This window comes from Glycine max, chromosome 3 (assembly GCF_000004515.6).
Source record: "Glycine max cultivar Williams 82 chromosome 3, Glycine_max_v4.0, whole genome shotgun sequence".
Lineage (NCBI taxonomy): Eukaryota > Viridiplantae > Streptophyta > Magnoliopsida > Fabales > Fabaceae > Glycine > Glycine max.
The window spans coordinates 26,095,328-26,117,933 of NC_016090.4; the positions used below are offsets into that span (position 1 = coordinate 26,095,328).

The window sequence follows — 22,606 nt, forward strand, 5'->3', positions numbered from 1 at the left end:
TAAGTCGAATGACTCTTGTTCTTGACAAATCACTTTTCTATCAAAAAGACAACTTTCAAGAATGATAAAATGAGGTCACATGAATGCCTGTACTTCTTATTTTTTATTTGAAACACAGTCAATCAAACTTTTTTTTCTTTTTCTTCTTTTTTTTTTTTGCAGAGGAAAATGCAAGGCATGAGCAAGTATGTGTCGGGATCATGCATGAGTGAACATAACATGTAAACGATGAAAATAGAATCTATGCAATTGGCAGAACAAAAGCATGCTAAATGAAGATGTATGATAATGCAAGGAATTATGCAAATGCAATGCATTAATATGATAAATGATAAATGCAGGAATGATATGTCCATTATAATGCCATGAAGAGATGCATGATGCGATCAAGGAACAAGACAGAGTGAGTTTGCTCTGTGCCCCTAACTCAGGAACCTAAGGGAAAGGATCCAAAGGTCCCTTTTTAGTGACAACTCCCAAGGGTGATTTCATGTAACTTTACTGGATTCTAGAGATATCATCCTCTTAGGTAATACATTATGGCGATAGGGACTATCAGCGACAATGTATCACTAAAAAAGGAAAACTCTAGATGAGGCTTCACTGTTATCAAGCAAGTCAAATACCCGGCATGACCACAGATCAACCTTCACTCCCTATGGCTCACACAGACACGGGTATAAGGCCTAACATCTCCATGTGTGTGCAAAGGTGTAGGTGCCATGTGTGCATAGAACAAAAATATTTCTAACTACGAATGTAATAGATAGACAGACACACACCAAACACAATAACATACCAAAGTTTATACACAAATATGGCAAAACAAAAGACAAAAGAGAAGAGGGAGCGTAAATAAAGAAGAAGTCATGATAAAACATTGCACATTGATCGAATGACTTAACTCTCTAATAAGTCCCCAGTGGAGTCGCCATCTGTCGCAACCTACCCTTCGACGGAAGTGCAAAGGCAAAATCAATAGATAAGCCAAAGCATTTGTCTCCAAGGGAGAAAACAAGTGTAACGACTTGCCTCGTCGCTACAATATCACCACTCTAGACCCCGAGAATTTCAATTTTTAAATGAAAACAACGTTAATTTGCTTATGAAAAATGAACGTAATTTTTTTCTCGAATATACATTCATCAGCACAATTACTTAGGTGAATATATATATATACATATAGGTATAGTAATTGAGTACCAGGGGTGGGTAAACTTGCCCAGGTCCATCGATCCATGGTTATGTCATATTTTTGGGCCTGCCCCGCTTAACCCGCGGACTATACGGGTTTGGCCCGCGGGGTCTGCGGATTGCCCACAGTCCGCATTAGGTTTAATTTGTGTGATCCTGACCCAATGAGTACACATCATTCACATAATGGAAGTGAATTTGTTCATACATATAATTAAATTTGTGATTTACATCCTCAATTCAACAAAAAGAATTATGTAACCAGCTACGGAGGAGTTGATTAACAGAACACAAATTTCTCCCAAAATAATCCCAACGTCATCACGTCAACTCGAGGGATGAGTTTATTATAAAAGAAATTAATACAAAAATAAAATAACCACAATTAGTAAGAAAACATTAACAAATATCATAAGCTTACACAAACATTCACTAGTCCAACACACACTCAAAAATTAGTCATCATTAGTCCATAGTTCCAATCAATCTTGTTCAGTATGATGCATGCACCTGACCTCAACTCTCAAATGCAATGTGGTACCATTCCCAAGGAAATAGCCTAAGCATGTCCACACGACACTCTCACTTAGGAAAACTAGGCAGTAAGTTTCAAGGTCACCCTGTCGTGCACAGGCAACTCCCCGCCCATGGTGATCAGCCTGAGTCTCAAGGGAGTTCCAAACCGAGTGACATGCCGCCAAGTACAAGTATTCCTCCTCATGAGAAACTACAAGTACTTACTGACAAAGTTTATACTATTTCCATGTCATATGAAGTATGAAACATGGGCACCATCAATGCACTGACCGTGGATAATTAAAGATGCTTAAAACTCTTTAACCAAAGATGCTTAAAACTCTTTAACCACTCTATTTCCCCCACCAGGGATATCCAACAAGGTCACTGCACCCCCCATGTACATACACAACATACAACGTATGAAACATGGGCACCATCAATGCACTGACCGTGGATAATTAAAGATTCTAAGCCATCCCCCTCCAGAGATTCTTAAAACTCTTTAACCACTCTATTTCCCCCACCAGGGATATCCAACAAGGTCACTGCACCCCCATGTACATACATAACATAACATCATCACAGCGCATTTTCAACACCATCAACATTTCATCTCAATATCATTGTCAACATCAACATGATCTCAAGGAAATTTCAATGGGGGTTTACCGGAAAGTGCACCGGATCGTCAAGTATTTAAAATTAAACGGATGAATCTGAGTATCGAACACAGGGAACTAATGTTAGCCTGAATTAAGTTCAGAATTAAAGCATTGTTGAGAGAACATGTATAAGTGATAATTTCAAATAGAATTTAAACTAAACTTTTATGCTAAAAACTATAAAATGCAAAGTAAATAAAATGACAGCAGTAGGTAGAAATGTTGGGTCTTTCTAACAAACATGCTAATGCATATAAATATATTTCTCTAATCAATCATGTTCGTGTGTTCTATGCTGTAGCCTAAATTACTAAACCTTCGATCCCTCGTCAGACCGAATATCCAAGCTTCGTCCGCAGATCCCTCATGTAAGACTAGGCCTGATTTAGACAACCATCTTAGATTTAGACTAACTTAAACTGAGTTTCGTCCGCATGATCCCTCATGTAAGACTAGACTAAGCTCAAGTAGCTTATGAAAGTTTAGCCTAATTTAGCCTAAGCTTTGTCCGCAGATCCCTCATGTAAGACTAGGCCTAAACTAAACAACATTATTGTAACAACATAATTAAAACCAAAACTTAACCCGCAGATCCCTTATGTGAGACTAAGTTTCGATCTTGCTTCAATCAAGTTCTAAGGCAACAGTACATTTCCCAATGCTAAAGTCACCTAACTGTGCACACAAATGGGTGATCAGACCAAAAGCATACAAACAGTAAGCATTGAAGGAAACATTGAACACATAAAACATAATCAATTAGATATTAGGTATTTACATCAACTGTTCATTATATATCCCCAACTAGGGTGTTTAGCTAGCCATTACAAAGAAACCCTAACAATAAATGAGATTAAAAGCAGAGAATGATAGTTTCTTACACAAGAAGGGGGATTCCTCCTCCTCTTCTCAACATCTCGCACTCACTCTCTACTCAATAATCTCTCTCAAATGACAAAACCTAGGCTTCAATGCACAAGCTGCTCCTCTTTTCTGCTTCTAGGGCTATTTTCCCTAAATAGGCACTATGGCTGCTGTGGAATTCAGTGCCCTGGCCGTTCTGTACAAAGTGTGTAAAAGCTGTCGTACCCTAATTCTGCACAAGACAGGCTTTAAATAGGCTCTGAAATCGCGACACTCCGCTTAGTGCCACCTTCGCGCTTAGTGCGAGTAAGTGGAATTGGGCTTAGCGCCAGTCTCGCACTTAGCCTGGTTGAAGGCACCTGTTGCGCTTAGCGCACTAATCTCGCGCTTAGCACGTGGCTTTGATGCTGATGCTCTGCCTGATTCTCCTTTGCGCTAAGCACGCTGAAGCTACGCTTAGTGGTGAATATGCGCTTAGCCTAACCGCTGAGCTTAACCCAATTGCTACTTTTTGTAATTCAAAACTTAGCCTCTTTTTCACCTGAAAATGCACAGATTTCATCATTAAATCCAATGGAAATGTTCTAGAGACAGCGTTAACCATAAAACAAGATTTATTTACAAAATTTACTCCAAAATAACCATAAATTGGGGAACTATACAAGCTTTAGAAAATGATTTCTATACAAAAGTTAGTCGTATAAAGCGACTAACAAACTCCCCCAAATTTATAGTTTTGCTTGTCCTTAAGCAAAGAAAAAACGGTTCACTTGTCCACAAGTTACAAAGAGAGTGGCCAATCAAAAGATAATGGTGTTTCATTCATCAAGGACATCAACCATATAAATTGATTACCATGAAATGCTTAAATCAATTAGTTCTCACAAGCTGCAGTTTTTTCGAAGATAAGAACACAAGTATTAGAGTCACAACTGAAATAAGCTAGTAAGCATGACTGAAATCAAGGAAAGATCATCAACCAAAACCTCACAGTCATTGTTTCACTCAAACTCAAGTGTTTAGGCTTATTCCATCATAAACAACCAGCACAAGTTCCAACCTTTGCATTTCATCTCCTATCATACAGTAATGAACACACAAAAATGAATCCGAAGGACTTTCTAGGCTTGTAATGGGGTTGGGCTGCCAACAATTCATGGTTTTTCTAGGATTCAAAAGCTTAGGTTCTAGGAGAGCATTCATCCATAGAATAACCTTCATTTTTTCATTCATTCCTTCCCCATACTTGCCCTCTTTTCTTAGGCACTTAGCTTTCATACTTGAAATTATAGCATACACACTTATTAACTTTATTTATACTTACAGTTTTTTTTACAAAGAACAGAAGTAGTGTGTATATACTATTTTCTTTGACCATTTCAATCCTTACCCAGTGCCTCCCCCAAATTTGGAACAAATTTACCTTGATAATACCTCCCCCAAATTTGGGACAAGTTTTCCTTGAACCATCTTCTGTGGATGATGCTCTCCTACAACCTAAAATAAGGTAGCAGAAGATACAACTGAATAGGCTTGAGGTTCAATCAATCAATCAATTCATTCAACTTAAACTGGGTGTAAAGGATAATTCATTCAATCACAAGGTTAGCTTTTTGCCTAAGTAGCTATTCATAATCAAACATGGCCTTCATCATCCTTAAGTTCATGCATCCAATCCATACTTCAGAGATTCATGCAAAAATCAACACTAAATGATAGTCATTTCTCTCAAAATTTTAAAGATCACACTCTCACCGGGATACGGTTAATGCATTCCTTCACAATCAATCTGACTACCAACTAACATTTTCTGACATAATTCCAATCATATGCTCATTCTCTTCTACTGATGGCAAACTTGATCAAAACAATCATCCAATCATCCCAATCCATACAATTCATACATTTGCTCAATCAAATCATTTCCAAACACTCATTCCATACCAAACAAGCCACTGCATACAATGTTCAATCAATTCACTATTCAATCAAGCTTTTTGTACAAGCAAACAAAGAGCTATGCTACTGAAATTAAAAGACTAAAACATAAAAGCTGAAATTTAAATGACATAAATCATAAAATAACTGAAATTAAACTAAAGTGTTCATAATGCAAAAAATTTAAACGTCATGCTCCTCCTATGGTTGGTCTTCATTAAGATCCAGCGTTGATGGTTGAGTCTCCTCAGGAGCAGGTGCAGATGGAGGAGATGGCTGTGGGGTCTGAGTTGGAGTGGTCTCCTCCTCTGCTGCCGCTGGTGATGGTGTTGGTGCTGGTGGCTCCTTAGTCGCAGGCTCCTGGGCTGTGGAGGCCCCACCCTCTCTAGAGGAAAAAGGCTGGTCTCCTGGCTAGGCCACCTATGCATCAAACTCCTCCATGCTCATAATGGAGGGCAAGCCCAAGCCTTGAAGGCTCTGCATGATGATGGACTGCCCAAGACTAGAATATTTGTCAATCAATCCAAGTATTGCAAATAGTTAATTCACAGATTCAGGATGGAAAATGCTAAGCGCATGGCTACACCAATGAGCACTGCTTTCTATTTAGATAAAGATGAAACCGGCCAGTCAATAGATGTTAAGATATATTGAGGTATGATCGGATCCCTTCTTTATTTATCCGCTAGCAGACCTGATATTATGTTTAGTGTGTGTATGTGTGCTAGATTTCAATCAAACCCCAAACAGTCACATCATAGTGTCGTTAAAAGAATCATAAGATATTTGTTAGGCACTATGAATATAGGTTTATGGTATCCTAGGAATTCCACATGTACCTTAATAGGATACTCTGATTTAGACTTTGCCGGTTCTAAAACAGATAGAAAGAGCACAAGTGGAACTTGTCAATTCATTGGATCTGCTATAGTCTCTTGGCATAGTAAGAAACAAAAATAGTGTTGCTTTATCCACTATAGAAGCGGAATATATTTCTACTGGCAATTGTTGTGCACAGATTCTATGGATGAAGCAACAACTCTCTGATTATGGAATCCTTCTTGACCAAATACCTATTAGGTGTGATAATACAAGTGCAATTAATCTTTCCAAAAATCCAGTTCAACATTCTAGAACCAAGCATATAGAAATTAGGCACCATTTTCTGAGAGATCATGTTGTAAAGGGAGATTGTATGCTAGAATTTGTTGATACAAAGAATCAGCTTGCTGATATCTTTACAAAACCTCTCCCCAAGGAAACATTCTTTTCCATTAGAAGAGAATTAGACCTCTTAGATATTAGTGATTTGGATAAATAAGGATTGATTAATTGAATGAAATATTAATGTTTGATGATTGATTGATTGTATTTGATTCTAAGATTTTGATTGTGTTTGATTGGTGTTATTGTGTGATTAATGCTTGTTTGATTGAATTAAATGAATATTAGTATTGATGATTGACATAGATAGATGTTTTTAGCATAGAGATAGCTATTCTTTGAGGAAACAACCTAGATAGTGTTCTGATAATCGATTACCATTACGTGTAATCAATTACACAAGAACAGATAGCCTGTAATCGATTACAACATCCTGTAATCGATTACCATAAGTGCTCTTATAATCAATTACCAAACCTTGTAATCGATTACATAACACCATCTTCTATAAATAGCCACGTTTCAGAAGCTGCAGTCACGAAAATCATGAGTTGCGACGCCCCCTTTGTCCCAAAACTTCCAATCCTCATATCTCACTCGTTTCTCAACCAAATCACCTCCCACAAAGCCCATTTTTCATCATTTTCGATTCTCTTTCATTCTAACCGATCAAAACCTTCAATAACTTCACCAAATGGCAGAATCATCCTCCTCCGCTACGGCACATCGAACATCACGTTCTAGAGCCACCGGAGCATCATCGACACCAATTCCACCATCCTTGTCATCCTCTACACTGTTTTCATCTGATGAACAACGTATCCAGTACTCCTCTCTCTTTTAATCTCGCCAAATTCTTGATCCCAAATATCTTGACCTTGAATTTTTTGATGGGGAAACATTTGATTGCTATCAAGTGTTTCAAAACACTGGTCTGATTCCTTTTTATGTCATTAAAATTACCATATTATCCTGAGTTAGTACGAGTCTTTTACACAAATTTGAAAATTCAGGATGAAACTTTAATTTCTAAGGTGCATGGTATACCTATGATTATTGATGAGTCTTTTTTCTTTTCTTTGACACAACTACCCAGTCAGGGTGCACCTTTTGAGGGTACCCTTGTTGATGACTAGAAGTTTGATTACTCTAGTCATGATGCCCGCCGCATGGTCTATGATCGAGACCGTACCCGAATCAAATAAACATTAAAAATGCAGCATCTAGGAAGTGATCCTAGGTCGTCTCCCAATGAGCAATGGTCAACCGAACGTTCATAACAGATAGTAATAAAACAGTAACGAATTGGGGGGGGGGGGTTGTTTTTTTTTGTAAATTAAACAACATGCAAATTTGAATTAGAAAATAACAGAATTAAAACATGTTGTTTCCCCTTGATTCACAAGCAAGTCTCTTATCCTAGGTTATGAGAATTTATCCTTAATCAGTTCAACCACTTAATCCAACCCTAAATTAAATTACTAAGCGAAAATTAACATAAGGTTGTCATTATGTGATTAAGCAACACATACACCAATTAATCATGAACGAAACTGATCATTAAGCATGAACGTAAATTAAGCGTAGAGACAATTAATCAAGCACTAAGCATGCATGGATTAATAGCAACAAATACAGAGTAATTGGTGAAGAGGAAAAACTTATCAGAATTCAATAGTAATAACAAAACCTCAAAGAGAGTTGTGCTTGATCCTCAAGAGAAAACAAAGTTGGAGACTTAGCCTTCCATAAATCAGTAGAAAAAGAAATTGTAAATTGAAGTAGAAACGAAATTGCTGAAAACGAATTTTATTCTACGTGAACAGCGCGCATGAACAGTAAAAACTGGAATCTCAAACCCTAGAATTATTCTCTCCTAAAAAAACTCTCTAAACTAAAACCCTGGTGCTCTTATACAGCTCTTCAGCCCTAAAGCTTACAAATCTGTTTTAAGTCCAAGCCCATAAATAAAATAAAATCTAGACAAGATAAGATAAGATTGGATGAAATAAAATTTGGACGAAATAAAATCTAGATGAAATAAAATCTGGATAAGATAAAATCTAGATAACATAAGATTTGATAAAATAAAATTGTCTGCTCTCTTCAAGTCCAAGCCCAATTTCGGATTCAAGCCGAATTGCTTATAATTTTCTTGAAATTAAATTAAAAACACAAAATTAGTCAAGTAGGCCCAAATGATAAAACTGCATAATTAATTTGACAATTAAGGCTAATCAGAAATTAAAATGGTGACAAAAAGGGTTAAGAAATAGGAGAAAATAATGACACATCAAATTCCCCCGCACTTAGCCTTTTGCACTCCTGGGCAAAATCAAAAAGCAAAGCAAGGAACAAATCCAGAGACATTAAAGAGAAACAAACAAACACAAAAATAATTACATATTTCTCAATGAATCTCAAGGAATGAAAGGAATCAGCAACATCCAACACGTAGAGAGTCAAAGAATCAAGACAGTCATGAAAATCATCCAAGCATCTCAAACATGGCAAGATAGTCAATCAGCTCAAGAATGAAAAGTGATAAAGCCTCATAAGATATGCACTTTATCTCTCAAGTGTCTAGGCTACTGTTTACTCTCAGAGCACCCATGAAAACAAACATCACATAGACTTGGCAAGACTCTAAAATTGACAACCACATCACAAACACATGCATATGAGGATCAAAAGGTCTTTTAAGGTTGTAATGGGGCCAAGGACAAGGTAGAGGAAAGTATGGGATAAGTAGCTAAAACCCAACGGAATCGAGGAGCAATGGGGAATAAGTGAGAACTAAGAAAAAGTAGTAAACCCCAAAACCAAAATTAAAAATTAAGCATAAAAAGTAAACCCAAAACAAAGTCAACCAAGTCCCCAAACCAAGACCTCATGTATTCAACTTCATTCTTTTTCTATTTTTTTTGAACGTGAACAGTAGTAATTGAAAGCAATTGAAAAATAAAGCAACAATTAGGCAATATATGTATATACATCAAGCATGGCCAAAATACATCATCAAGCATGGCCAACAAAAACATATCATCCAATGAAACATACCCCCCCCCCCCCCCACACTTATTCCCAAAACAATTCCAAAGCTCCAAAATTCCCTAAGGGTAGGGTGAGATCATGGTTTTTCACTTAAGGCTTGTAATGAGCTTCAAAACAAAGAAAGTGGAACATAGGCTCAAAGGGGCTATCAAGAGAATTAATTCAAGGTAGGCTCATTTGGCTAGAGGCTTATAAGAACAAAATGCCTAAATCATCTCCCAACATGCATGTGAAGCAAGAAGTATCAACAAGAGTCAAGCCAAGGCTATTGTGCAAGCAATCAATGGGGCAAAACACACTGAATAAAATAGATGATGATGGCTCAAATTCTCACCAAGAGTAAATCTATCACTTTCAATTCGAACTTTCAAAACTAACTTGACATGTAGAGAAAAACAAGGATTTCAATTCACAAAATGCCAAGAAACTCTTATTTCAAAAACAATTACCCATTACCAGTACATAACCTATAATTCAAAGAGAAACATGCAACGTTGTACACAAAACATAAAACCAAAATAACAAAATTATAAAACCAAAATAACAAAATTACCTAGAAAACCTAACAAAATTAAACTATAAAAACCCAACAAAATTAAAGAACAATCTCCCCCCCCCCCACACTTAAACAACACATTGTCCTCAATGTAGCACAATCACAAGATCAAGAGCAATCAAAACAATCAATAAATTTGGACAAGTGCAATAAAAACAAAGAAGGAGACAGAAAAAGAAAACTCCCTAAGTCATGGCAGAAGAGAAGTAGGGTGAAGTAAGGAGGTCTCCTCCACCACTACATCCACTAAGGAGGGATTTGTGAGGAATGGTTTCAGCCGGTTGATGTGCCATCATTTTCTTCTATTTTCTAAACCCTTTTTGCACCATTTTAATTACTGATTGGTCTTAATTGTCAATTAATCAGGCAGTTTTATTATTTGGGCTCATTTAGCTAATTTGATGTTTTTAATCTAATTTCAGGAATTAATGAAACATTGGGCTTAATCCGGATTTTGGTTATGGACTTGAAGAGGGCAAATTAAGCAGCGCTTACCTTAGTTAATTAGGAAATTTCACAATTTAATTTTATGTTGTTCAGTGTTTATTTCGTTTTGGGCTAGAGTATTGTAATAGGGCCCAGTGACTTTGAGTGACTCTTTTTAAATAGCAGCCTTGGGATTCGTGAAGGTTATTCTGTTATGCTATTCATTATTCAGAGCTTTTGTTTTAGGGTTTTACGTTTTCTGCTTTGATGCTACTGCTCATGTAATACAATTTTACGTTTTCTCCTTCTAATTACAATTTCGTTCTTGCTTCTTCTTCTACTCTCATTTACGTTTCTGTTTCATTTACATTTCTGTTCATTTACGTTTCTGTTCATTTACGCTTTTGCTTCATGTTTCATTTGTGTTTTCTGTTTGAATCTATGGAAGGCTAGTTTTTCTGGTGTTGTTTCCTTTTGAGGACAAAACCCAACTCTCTTTGAGGTTTCGTTTGTAATGTGGTTTCCTGGCAGTTTTCCCTTCACCAGTTATCCCAAATTCGTGAACATTAATCAGTGCACGCTTCGTGTTCGATTAATTGCCTCTGAGCCTAACTTGCGTTCATGCTTAATGGATGAAGGGGTAACTGGTGTATGTGGTGCCTAATCACGTATTGATAACCCTAAGTTGATTTTCGCTTAGTAAATTGAAATAGTGTTGGATTAAGTGGTTGACTGTTAGGGACGAATTCTCCATAACCCAGGATAAGAAAATCGCTTCTGAATCAGAGGAAACAACCCGTTTTTAATATTAGTAGTTTCAAATTCCAGTTTACTTGTTCTGCTCTTTAATCACGAAACAAACAAACCCCCCCAATCGTTACTGTTACTGCGCAAGTATATATGAACATTTGGTTTGTCATTACTCATTGGGAAACAACCTAGGATCACTTCCTAGTTACTGCATTTTCATGTTTATTTGATTCGGGTACGGCCTCGAACACCGGTGTCCATTGACCTTGAAGCTCTTATCTGTGGATTCACTTTTGATCTCAATTGTACCATAAGGAAAATTATTAGTCACCACAAAAGGACCAATGCACTTTGACCTCAACTTACCACCCATGAGTCCGAGCCTAGAGTTATACAATAAAACTTTCAGTCCAACCACGAAGTCCTTCTTAGCTATCAAGCTGTCATGGAACTTCTTGGTCTTCTCCTTGTAGAATTTGGAATTCTCATAGGCTTCTAAACAGATCTCATCTAGCTCACTTAGGTGCAACTTCCTTTCCTTTCCAACCTGATCAATAGAGAAGTTACAGGTCTTTATAGCCTAGAAGGCTCTGTGCTCTATCTCTACAGGAAGATGACATGCCTTGCCAAAGACAAACCGATAAGGAGACATTCCTATAGGTGCTTTGTAGGCAGTCCTATGCTCCTAAAGAGCATCATCCAGCCTAGTGCTCCAATCCTTTCTGTTCGGTTGCACAATCTTCTCTAAGATCCTTTTTATCTCCATGTTAGAAATCTTAGCCTGCCCATTAGTTTGGGGGTGGTAAGGTGTGGAAATTTTGTGCACGACCTCATACTTTTTGAGCAAGGCATACATGGATTTGTTACAAAAATGGGTGCCTTGATCACTAACGATGGCTCTAGGGACTCCAAATCTGCAAAACAAATTAGATCTAACAAACTCTATAACAACCTTAGCATCGTTAGTTCTGGTGGGTTTGGCTTCCACCCATTTTGAAACATAATCAACAGCAAGGAGAATATAAACAAAACCAAAAGAGACAGGGAAAGGTCCCATAAAATCTATACCCCAGACATCAAACACCTCACAGAATAACATCGGTTGTTGAAGCATTTTCTGTCTCCATGAAAGTGATCCGCCTGCTCTTTGACAAGGCTCACAAGTGCTACAGATTCTCCACGCATCCTTGAAGATGGTAGGCCAATAGAAACCGCAGTCAAGCACCTTACGAGCTGTCCTCTGTATGCCAAGATGGCCACCTGGTGCGGAAGAATGACATAATTGCAGGATTACGTCAATCTCATGGTTTGGAATGCATCTCCTAATAACCTGGTCACTGCACAACTTCCACAAATAGGGGTCATCCCAAATATAATGCTTAGCATCACTCTTAATTTTATCATTTTGAGCTTTAGATGCTAAGGGAGGAAAAACAGAAGCAACCAAATAATTCACAATATTAGCAAACCAGGGAGTGGGGAAGGAATTAGAAATACTATATGTTGCAACATGCCCTTTTGCGGGCATGCGAGGCGAGGGTCACAAGTGCGCTTTCCAAAGGAGGAAAGATGCGTGGAGTCGCCACCAATGTTTATTTGTGGAAAACGTTGGAAAAACCGAAGGAAACCGGTCGAAACGAAAATTCTAAGTTCGGGAGTTGTATTTACGTTTGAGGAAGGTATTAGCACCTCTCACGTTTGTCTCAAAGGACAACAACCTATTTTTTACAATTGTGAAATTGTGTTATCTTAACTTTTATTCCCTTTTTATTTTTGAGGTCGACAGAAGCGAGACTCTTGCTCCTACGTACCCTCCATCGAAGAGGAAATCAGACCTACGTAGTTCTTTTTTAAGGGTGAATCCCACGATTTCTTTTTACTTGAACGGTGATCATTTAAAGGTGTTGGACCTTAAAAATGATCCATTAACTTGGTAAGAAAGACTGAGATAATAAACTTTCAAATCCCCTTTTTTCGTGATTTTTTGTGGACGAGCTTGACTTGGCGAATTGATTTTAGCCTTAGTTTCACTTTAGTTATTAGTTAATTCAATTAAGAATGAGAAATCCCAAAGAGAAAACGTCCGATTGATTTTTTCGCTTCATTTTACTAAAGGTATTTTTTGATTATTATATTATTATTTTACCTTTTTTTTTTATTTCCAACGTGGTTACGGCACGACCGAACGATCAGAATTCATTTTAACATAAATTAACGGATATTACCATTCAAATGATCGGTTGAAATTTATTTTATCATTTATTAGGTGAGAAAACAACTTAAATAAACGGTTAAAGCAAGTTAAAAACGGAAGAAAAAAACTGAAAGTAAATGAAATTAAAGTGAAAGTACACAAAACAAGAAATGAATTGAAAGTCTCGGATTCGAAAACTTACCCATTGAAGAATGAAGAATGAACGAAGAACGGTGAAGAATGACGAAGAACGATGAAGAATTTCCACAAAATCGCTTATAGAAGCGTTACGGAAGTACTTCGACTCGATTTTTCTTCACGAAAACGTGTTTTTTTTGCCCAAAATAGCCGAAATGCATAGCCAAGGGTCTTGAACATTTTGAAACAGCTCCCCCTCCCCTATTTATAGGAAAAAAGGGATGTGCTTGCTGCCCATAGACTTAATGAAGAAGATTTCTAAGCGCACCCAAATTACAAAGTTCACCCCCCTTTTCATATTTTACGGAAAAGTTACGGAAGCCTTACGGAAGTGTTTCGAATTTGATTTTCATCTTTTTTTCTTCCCTTTCACCAATGTTAAGTGGAATATGCTTACCCAAGGTTTTTCGGAAATTTTACGGAAGCATTACGGAAGCCACGGAAGCCTCGGAAACCATTTTTCAAAAACATGGAGGAGCTTGCCGCCCAATTGCTTCCTCCATAAGCAACCCAACTTCCAAAATGTTCCAGAAGGGCCTAGACTCGAATTGCTATTTACACCCTATCTTGATAAGTTCACCCCACCTTCTTTCGTAATTTACGGAAAAGTTACGGAAGCCTTATGGAAGCATATATGACTTAACTTTCATCTTTTTTCTCTTCCCTTTCACCAATGTTAAGTGGAATATGCTTACCCAAGGTTTTCAGAAATTTTACGGAAGCATTACGGAAGCCACGGAAGCCTCGGAAACCATTTTTTCAAAAATGTGGAGGAGCTTGGCGCCCAGTTGCTTCCTCCTTAAGCAACCCAACTTCCAAAATTTTCCGGAAGGGCCTAGATTTGAATTGCTATTTACACCCCTATCTTGATAAGTTCACCCCCCTTTACCTTTTTTGGTGATTCTTTTTCCGTAGCGTTACGAAACTTTATGAATTTCGTAATGATACTTATTTTCTTTCCGTAAGGTTACGGATCCTTACGGATCATGTATTTACTCTTTTTTAGCTTTCGAAGAAGTTACGGAAACTCACGGATTGCGTAACAACACCTCCTTTTGGTTTCTGCCACATTACGAAATTTCACGGATCGCGTAAGCCTGCTTCCTTTTGATTTCCGGCATGTTTCGGGACTTCACATATTGTGAAACAAAGGATGCCAAGTATCTCAAAGCAGCCGATCAAAGGTTGCATATTATCAAGTAATAATCCCCGGACGAAATTAGGGTATGACACTATACAGAATGTACAAATGGTCATCTGAAAAATCATCCCGAATGGGTGAGTCCTCAGACACACGCTTAATCCTACTCAGATGGTCAGCCACGAGGTTCTGGGCTCTGCTCCGATCATGGATCTCCAAATCAAACTCTTGGAGCCAAAGCATCCACTTGATCAATCTAGGCTTTGATTCAGCCTTCTTCAACAGGTACTTCAGAGCTGCATGGTTAGTATAAACAATAACACAAATACCAAGTAAATATGAACGAAATTTCTCAAGAGCAAAAACTATCGCTAATAGCTCCTTCTCTGTGGTAGTGTAATTTGCTTGAGCAACATCCAAAGTTCTGGAAGCGTAGTAGATCACCCAAGGTAGCTTATCAATCCTTTGAGCAAGGACATCCCCCAATGCGTAATTGGTTACATCACACATTAGCTCAAATGGGGTTGTCCAATCAGGTTCGTGAATGATAGTGGTGGTAGTCACCGCACGCTCGAGGCAATCAAAAGCCTCTATGCACCGATCTTCAAAATCAAACTCCACCTCCTTTTGTAGCAGATTGGATAGTGGAAGGACCACTTTGCTAAAATCCTTGATAAAGGGCCTATAAAACTCTACATGAGCAAGAAAAGAACGAACCTCTCGCATGCAAGAGGGGTAAGGAAATTGTGAAATAACAACTATTTTTGCAGGGTCTGCCTCTATGCCCCTACTAGAAATGATATGCCCTAAAACAATACCTTGTTCTACCATGAAGTGACATTTTTCAAAATTCAGCACAAGGTTAGTTTCAATGCATCTACTAAGAACTCTATCCAGACTATCCAAACATGTATCAAAAGAGGATCCATAAACAGTAAAATCATTCATAAACACCTCTATGCAACTCTCTAAAAAGTCACTGAAAATGCTAAGCATACACCGCTAGAAGGTACCGGGGGCATTGCATAGGCCAAAGGGATTCCTCTTATAGGCAAAAGTGCCAAAGGGACAGGTGAATGTGGTCTTTTCTTGATCCTCAGGAGCAATATGAATTTGTAAATAACCAGAAAAACCATAAAGAAAATAGTAATGAAACTTACATGCCAAGCGCTCAAGCATTTGATCAATGAATGGCAGGGGAAAATGATCTTTTCTGATTACCTGGTTCAGCCTCCTATAATCAATGCAGACTCGCCAGCTGTTCTACACTCTTTTGGGGATAAGCTCATCCCTTTCATTCTTAATTTCTGTGAGTGCTTGGTCACCTCCTTTTTCACCACATCTAGAATGACGGGGTTGAGTCGCCGCTGTGGCTGCCTCACTGGCTTAGCTCCATCCTCTAAAAGTATCCTATGAATGCAGGTAGATGGGCTAATACCAGGAATGTCTGCTAAAGTCCATCCAATGGCTTTCATGTGCTTCTTGAGAACTAGCAACAATTTCTCCTCTTGCTCAACAGCAAGGGAGGTAGAGATGATCACTGGAAATTTTTCCTTGTCCTCCAAGTAAGCATACTTGAGGGTTGCTGGTAAGGGCTTCAACTCTGGTGTGGGTGGTGGCTAAACATTGGGAGGAACCAGGGTAAGAGAAGAAGAAGGTTCCTCAGCCTGTACCTCATAAAGCAAGTCAAAAGTATATGTACTTTCTGCAACATGGTTAGTGCATTCTGACTCTAAAAAAATCAACATCAAGAGGTACAACGCCCAGAAAATCAGAACCAGACTCAAATTCAGATTCATTCTCAGCATAAAAATTAGATACAGAATCAAATTCAAACTAAGATTCGGATTCAATGCATAAGGAATGACAAGTATGCAGATCAGATAAAAATGGATGTTTCCTACCATGAAGAACAGAATCAAAATCAAACATATAATCATCAACAATCTGATCAATTATCTCAGCACAAAAGACAGAATGATCCTTATACGGATGTTTCATGGCATCAAGAATGTTAAAACGAACAACAATATCACCAAATTCCATAGACAATGTGCTAGCATAAACATCTATCTTGGTTCGGGCTATTTTCATAAATGGCCTGTCTAAAATAATTGGAACTGAACCATGGGAAAATCCCTCTTCCATATTAAGAACATAAAAATCAACAGGAAAAATAAGTTCACCAACCCGAACCAGCACATCCTCTATGAAACCTGCGGGGTAAGAAACACTTATATTTGCCAAATAAATCACCACATCTGTAGATTGCAAAGGTCCAAGAGATAAAGAATTGAAAATGGGCTGAGGCATGACACTAACTGATGCTCCTTGATCTAGCATGGCATTCTCAAATTTATTGTTCCCAATAATGCAAGGTATACAGAAAGTACTTGGGTCCTTACATTTCTTAGGAATGTGAGGAACAGATTTACCTATCAATGCTGACACATTTCTGCCCATGCTAATCCTTTCATTGCCTTTGAGCTTCCTTTTATGGGTGCACAACTCCTTTAGAAACTTGGCATATCTTGGAATCTACTTGATGGCATCTAGCAGACGTATGTTCACCTCTACTTTCCTGAAGGTCTCCAAGATCTCCTTTTCCGCTTCTTCCATTTTTTTGTTAGGAATACCCTAATTTCGTCCGGGGACCATTCGTTTGTTGGGATGCAACCCTCGTTTGACCACTTTGAGGTACTTGGCACCAACCGTTAGACAATCCGTGAAGTTCCGTGACATGCCGAAAGTCGAAAGGAAGCATTGTTGCACAATCCGTGAGGCTCCGTAACATGCCGGAAGTCAAAAGGAAGCATTATTGCACAATTCGTGAAGTTCCATAACATTCCGGAAGGCAAAAAGGGGATGATTACATAATCCGTAAGGTTCCATGGCATTACGGAAAGAAAACAAGTACCGTTACGAAATTCGTAAAGTTCCGTAACGTTATGGAAAAAGAATCAACAAAAAAGGAAGGGGTGTATTTAGTAAACAGGGGGGTGCAAATAGCAACCAGGCCCACTTGGGCCTTCCAAGAAGTTCTCCAGAAGGTGGTGCCTTTTGGAGGAAGCAACCTAGCTCGCCTGGGTGAGCTGGTGGCAAGCTCCTCTGTCATTTTCCTATAAATAGGGGGAGGAGGGAAGAACAAAAATGTTCAACCCTCCTGGCATCTGAGAATCACTTAAAATTAGTGAGAAAAATTGTTTTCGTGAATAAAATCCAAGCCAATGCGCTTGCGTAACGCTTCCAAGACGTTTCCGTGGGTGATTTCGTGAAGATTTTCAACCGTTCTTCGTCGATCTTCGGTCTACAACCGGTAAGTTCCCGAAATCGAACTTTTCAATTCATTCTATGTACAATTAGTGGTCCCCATTTGTTTCGCGTGCTTTTATTTTTATTTCATTTATTTTCTGTACCCCCTTTTGACGTGCTTTAGTCATTTATTTAAGTCATTTTCTTGCCTAATAAAAAATAAAATAAATTTCCACCGATCATTCGTATTATAATGTCTTTTAATTTCTGTTAAAATAAAATCCGACCATTCGATCATGCTGTAACCACGTTAAAAACCAAAAAAGAGACAAAATAATAATATAATAATCAAAAAATATCTTTTAGTAAAATAATAATAAAAAAATCAATCAGACGTTTTTTCTTTGGGATTTCTCTTTCTTAATCGAATTGATTAATAACCAAAGTGAAACTAAGACTAAAACCAATTCATAAATCAAACTTTTGTCATCACCTAAAAAAGCCATTTTTAAGGTCCAAACGCCTTAAAATGGTCTTTTCCGCTTTTATTGGTTAAACGTAGATTTCTAAAAAAACCCTAAAAACAACACGTAGCTTTATTACCTATTTTCAAAAATAAACAAGAGATCATTAATGGTCCAATGCCTTAATGTTTTCTCTCCTTTCAAAAAGAATCGAAAGATTGTTTAATGGTCCAACGCCTTAAAATGACATTTCATTCAATAAAAACATATTTTGCAAAAAAAGGATAAAAACAAATTAACCACCGTTAGGTTCTCAAAGAACTACGTAGGTCTGATTTCCTAATCACAATTAAGGAATACGTAGGAGCAAGGGAAACACCCTCGTCGACCACAAAAGATAAAAAAATATATAAAAGGCATAAAAAGACATAGGAACGTGAAAAAGGGAAGATAACACAAATTGAAGTCATATTTGCACATTTGATTAAAGGTTGTCGTCTCTTGCGACGAATGTGTGGGGTGCTAATACCTTCCCCGTGCGTAAATACAACTCCCGAGCCTTTCACTTAAAATTCGTAGACCACGTCTTTTCCGGTTTTTTCGACGTTTTCCTCAAATAAACGTTGGTGGTGACTCCGCGCGTATTCCTTTCTTGGAAGACGCACCCACGAGTCACGCGTCGCCCTCGCGCCGAAGGGTAGGTTGCGACAGTTGACGACTCCACTGGGGACTATTTTGGAGAGTTAGGCCATTTAATCTTGTGCAATGTTTTGTCATGACTTTCTCCATTTTTGGTTTCCCTTTTATTTTTCTTATGTTCTTGTATATATAACTCTTTGATGCTTTTAGTGCGTTTTAAAATGTATGCATGAGGTAAATATTTATTCATTTGATGCACACAAACACCAACACTATTTGCACACACGGTGAGTTGAAAAAGGGCCATATACCCGGGTTCGTGGGAACATAAGGAGTGGAGGTGAATCTGTGATCATGCTAGGTCTCCGACTTGCTTGATTACAGTGAACCCTCATCTAGAGTTTTTCTCTTTGATAACATATTGTTACTAGTAGTCCCTACTACTGCAATATGTTCTTCAAAGGGGATCATACCTCTAGAGACCACCAAGAGAGATATGACCACCTTGGGAATTATCACTAAAAGCCCTTTTAGCTCCCTCCCATGTAGGTCCCTAAAATAAGGGCACGAAGCAAACACGATGCATGCCATTTTTCACACTGCCATACATGTAGTCAAAGTGTCATGTACCCCTTTGCTTATATTTGGTTGTGAATATTGGCGTACTATGTACATCCCCGTGTTGTGCCTTTTGCATATGCATCATGCACGGGTTCTGTCTTGATCCCTTCTCTTTGGCAAACCAACGGAGGGTCCGCATCACCTTCTTAAATACATACGTCGGGCACTGTGCTACCTCAAGACGTTGTATCTAAGAAGGAGACAATTTCCTGGGCTCCCGTATTCATAAATTGCATCTGTATCATATGCATTTCTTCATGCATTCATCCATTCCACCCATGATAGATGTTGGAGTTTTGATTCGCACTAGATTTTGTTTCACATTAGTAAAACATGGGATCAAGTCAAAAGCCTTCACTTAAAAAGAGGTTCTATCAAGTCAAGGTCAAGAGCCTAGGGATCACCAGTCTAAAAGAGTTAGGGCAGTTGATGGGTCAGCTCCAACGGCAAGCTTTTCGCAAAGCTTATGGTAAAATCTGTGACCTAGCCATGGTAGAAGTCTCCACAGAGGCCATTGCCTCCCTCGCCCAGTATTATGATCAGCCGTTGAGGTGCTTCACCTTTGGGGACTTCTAGTTATCACCCATGGTGGAAGAATTTGAAGAGATCATAGGATGTCCTCTAGGGGGAAGGAGACCATACCTCTTCTCAGGGTTCTATCCCTCATTAGCTAGAATTTCTAAGATAGTCCAAATCTCGGCGCAGGAATTAGACCACAGAAAGCAACTCGAAAATGGGGTGGTTGGAATACCGAGAAAATGTTTGGAGGCAAAAGCAAGAATCTTGGCAGGTAGAGGCGAATGGGCCCCGTTCATAGACATTCTCGCACTGTTGATCTTCGGAGGAGTCCTCTTTCCCAATGTGGATGGGTTGGTGAATCTAGCAGCGATCGACGCTTTTCTCGCCTATCATGACCACAAGGAAAGCCCGGTTGTCGCTATGCTAGCTGACCTATATGACACCTTCGACCGAAGATGTGATAAGAGCGGTACGAGGATTGTTTGTTGTACTCCGGCTCTTTATGTATGGTTGGTTTCACACCTTTTTGGCCAAGAGGTGAGGCATGCTAGCCCGCTAGAAAGCCATCGTTCATGCACAGAGAAAGGAGGGGCAAATTGGGACCGACTCTTAGCAAACAAAGAAAGAGCGTCTGTCAATTGGTTCCCTCGATGGAAAGAAGGAAGAACCGTGGTTCTTATTTTGTGCGGAGGATTTTCAAATGTTCCCTTGATGGGGACAAGGGGTTGCATCAGTTACAATCCCGTTCTTGCTATAAGGCAACTTGGCTACCCTATGAGTGGAGCACCACTAGAGGAAGAGCTCGCGCCTGTCATTTCACGAGGTTTCAATAAGACCAACGTGGAGACACTTCAGAAGGTCCACAAGGCATGGGAGGTGGTGCGAAAGAAGGACAAAGAACTCAGGGGCAGCAACAATGGGCCCATCGGTGGCTACCGTAAGTGGTTGAAAGCCCACGTGCAAGGTTTGGATTGGCTCCCGAGTTTGAGAACCGCTAAAAGGGAGGAAGTTAAGGCACCGAAGGAAGACGAAGAGGTGCAGGCCCTTAGGGCAGAACTCGAGCAAGCCCAAACAGTCAAAGAATGGTTCAAATCAGTAGCTCTGAAGATCCGAAAGGAGAATGCCGAACTGAGAGATATAAATATAGCTACCACCAAGGCCTTGGAACATGAGACCAAGAGGGCTCGTAGGGAAGAGCACGGCTGGAACAAGTTCCCAGGGGCTCTGTGGGGCAACAACAGCGAGCTTAAGCTCCGGAGAGAGGAAAGGGACCAATCATGAGTAGACAATTTGATCTTGAAAGATGAGTTGAAGGTTTGCTCAAGTTCCAAAAGAAATTTGTCTCAGCGGTTATGCGAGACAGAGACCAACATGTTAGCCATCGTCAGCAAGTACCAAGAAGAACTAAATCTAACCACGGCCCACGAGCATAGAGTGGCGGACAAGTATGCCCAAGTGTACACGGAAAAGGAGGCTAGAGGAAGGGTTGTCGACTCGTTACATCAAAAGGCAACAATGTGGATGGACCGATTTGCTCTTACCTTGAACTGGAGCCAAGAACTTCCCCGATTGCTAGCCAAGGCCAAAGCAATGGAGAACACCTACTCCACCCCCTAGGAGATCCATGGACTTCTCATCTATTGTCAGCATATGATAGACTTAATGGCCCATATAATTAGAAACCGCTAGGAAGTTTGTATTGTCACCCAGATCTTGACTAGTTATAACTTTCTGAATGCGGGGAACCATTTGATCCCACATTTTTTTTCACTATCTAGAAACAATCAAGTCCGATAGCACGCAGAGACAAATTATGGTCATCCGCGCCTTTCGTCGACCGAGAGGAACGAATTCGACAGTATCAGGATGGTGTCGGTACTGATCACTTTCAAAATTTTTGTAGGTTCCGCTGGCAAGGAGATTGACCGGCCAAATGGTGTTTCGCTCGAACGAAATTAGTGTCTTATCTTTACTTTCCTTTTATCTCCAATAAAAGACAAGTAAAGAGGGGCAACTGTCATGCCCTAATTTCATCCGGGGACCATCCATTTGTTGGGATGCGACCCCCATTTGACCACTTCGAGGTACTTGGCACCCATCGTTACGCAATCCGTGAAGTTCCGTGACATGCCAGAAGTCGAAAGGAAGCATTGTTGCACAATCCGTGAGGTTCCGTAACATGCCGAAAGTCAAAAGGAAGCATTGTTGCACAATTCGTGCAGTTCTGTAACATTTCGGAAGGCAAAAAAGGGATGATTACGTAATCTGTAAGGTTCCGTGACATTACGGAAAGAAAACAAGTATCGTTACAAAATTCGTAAAGTTGCGTAACGTTACGAAAAAAGAATCAACAAAAAAGGAAGGGGGTGTATTTAGTAAATAAGGGGGAGCAAATAGCAACCAGGCCCACTTGGGCCTTCCAGGAAGTTCTCTAGAAGGCACCGCCTTCTA

General features: G+C 39.2%; 1 pseudogene; it reads right to left on the reverse strand.

Moving 5' to 3' along the window:
- Nucleotides 1–14,918: 14,918 nt before the first annotated feature.
- LOC106798312 (uncharacterized) overlaps nt 14,919–22,606 on the reverse strand; it is a 128,528-nt pseudogene continuing 120,840 nt past the window's right edge.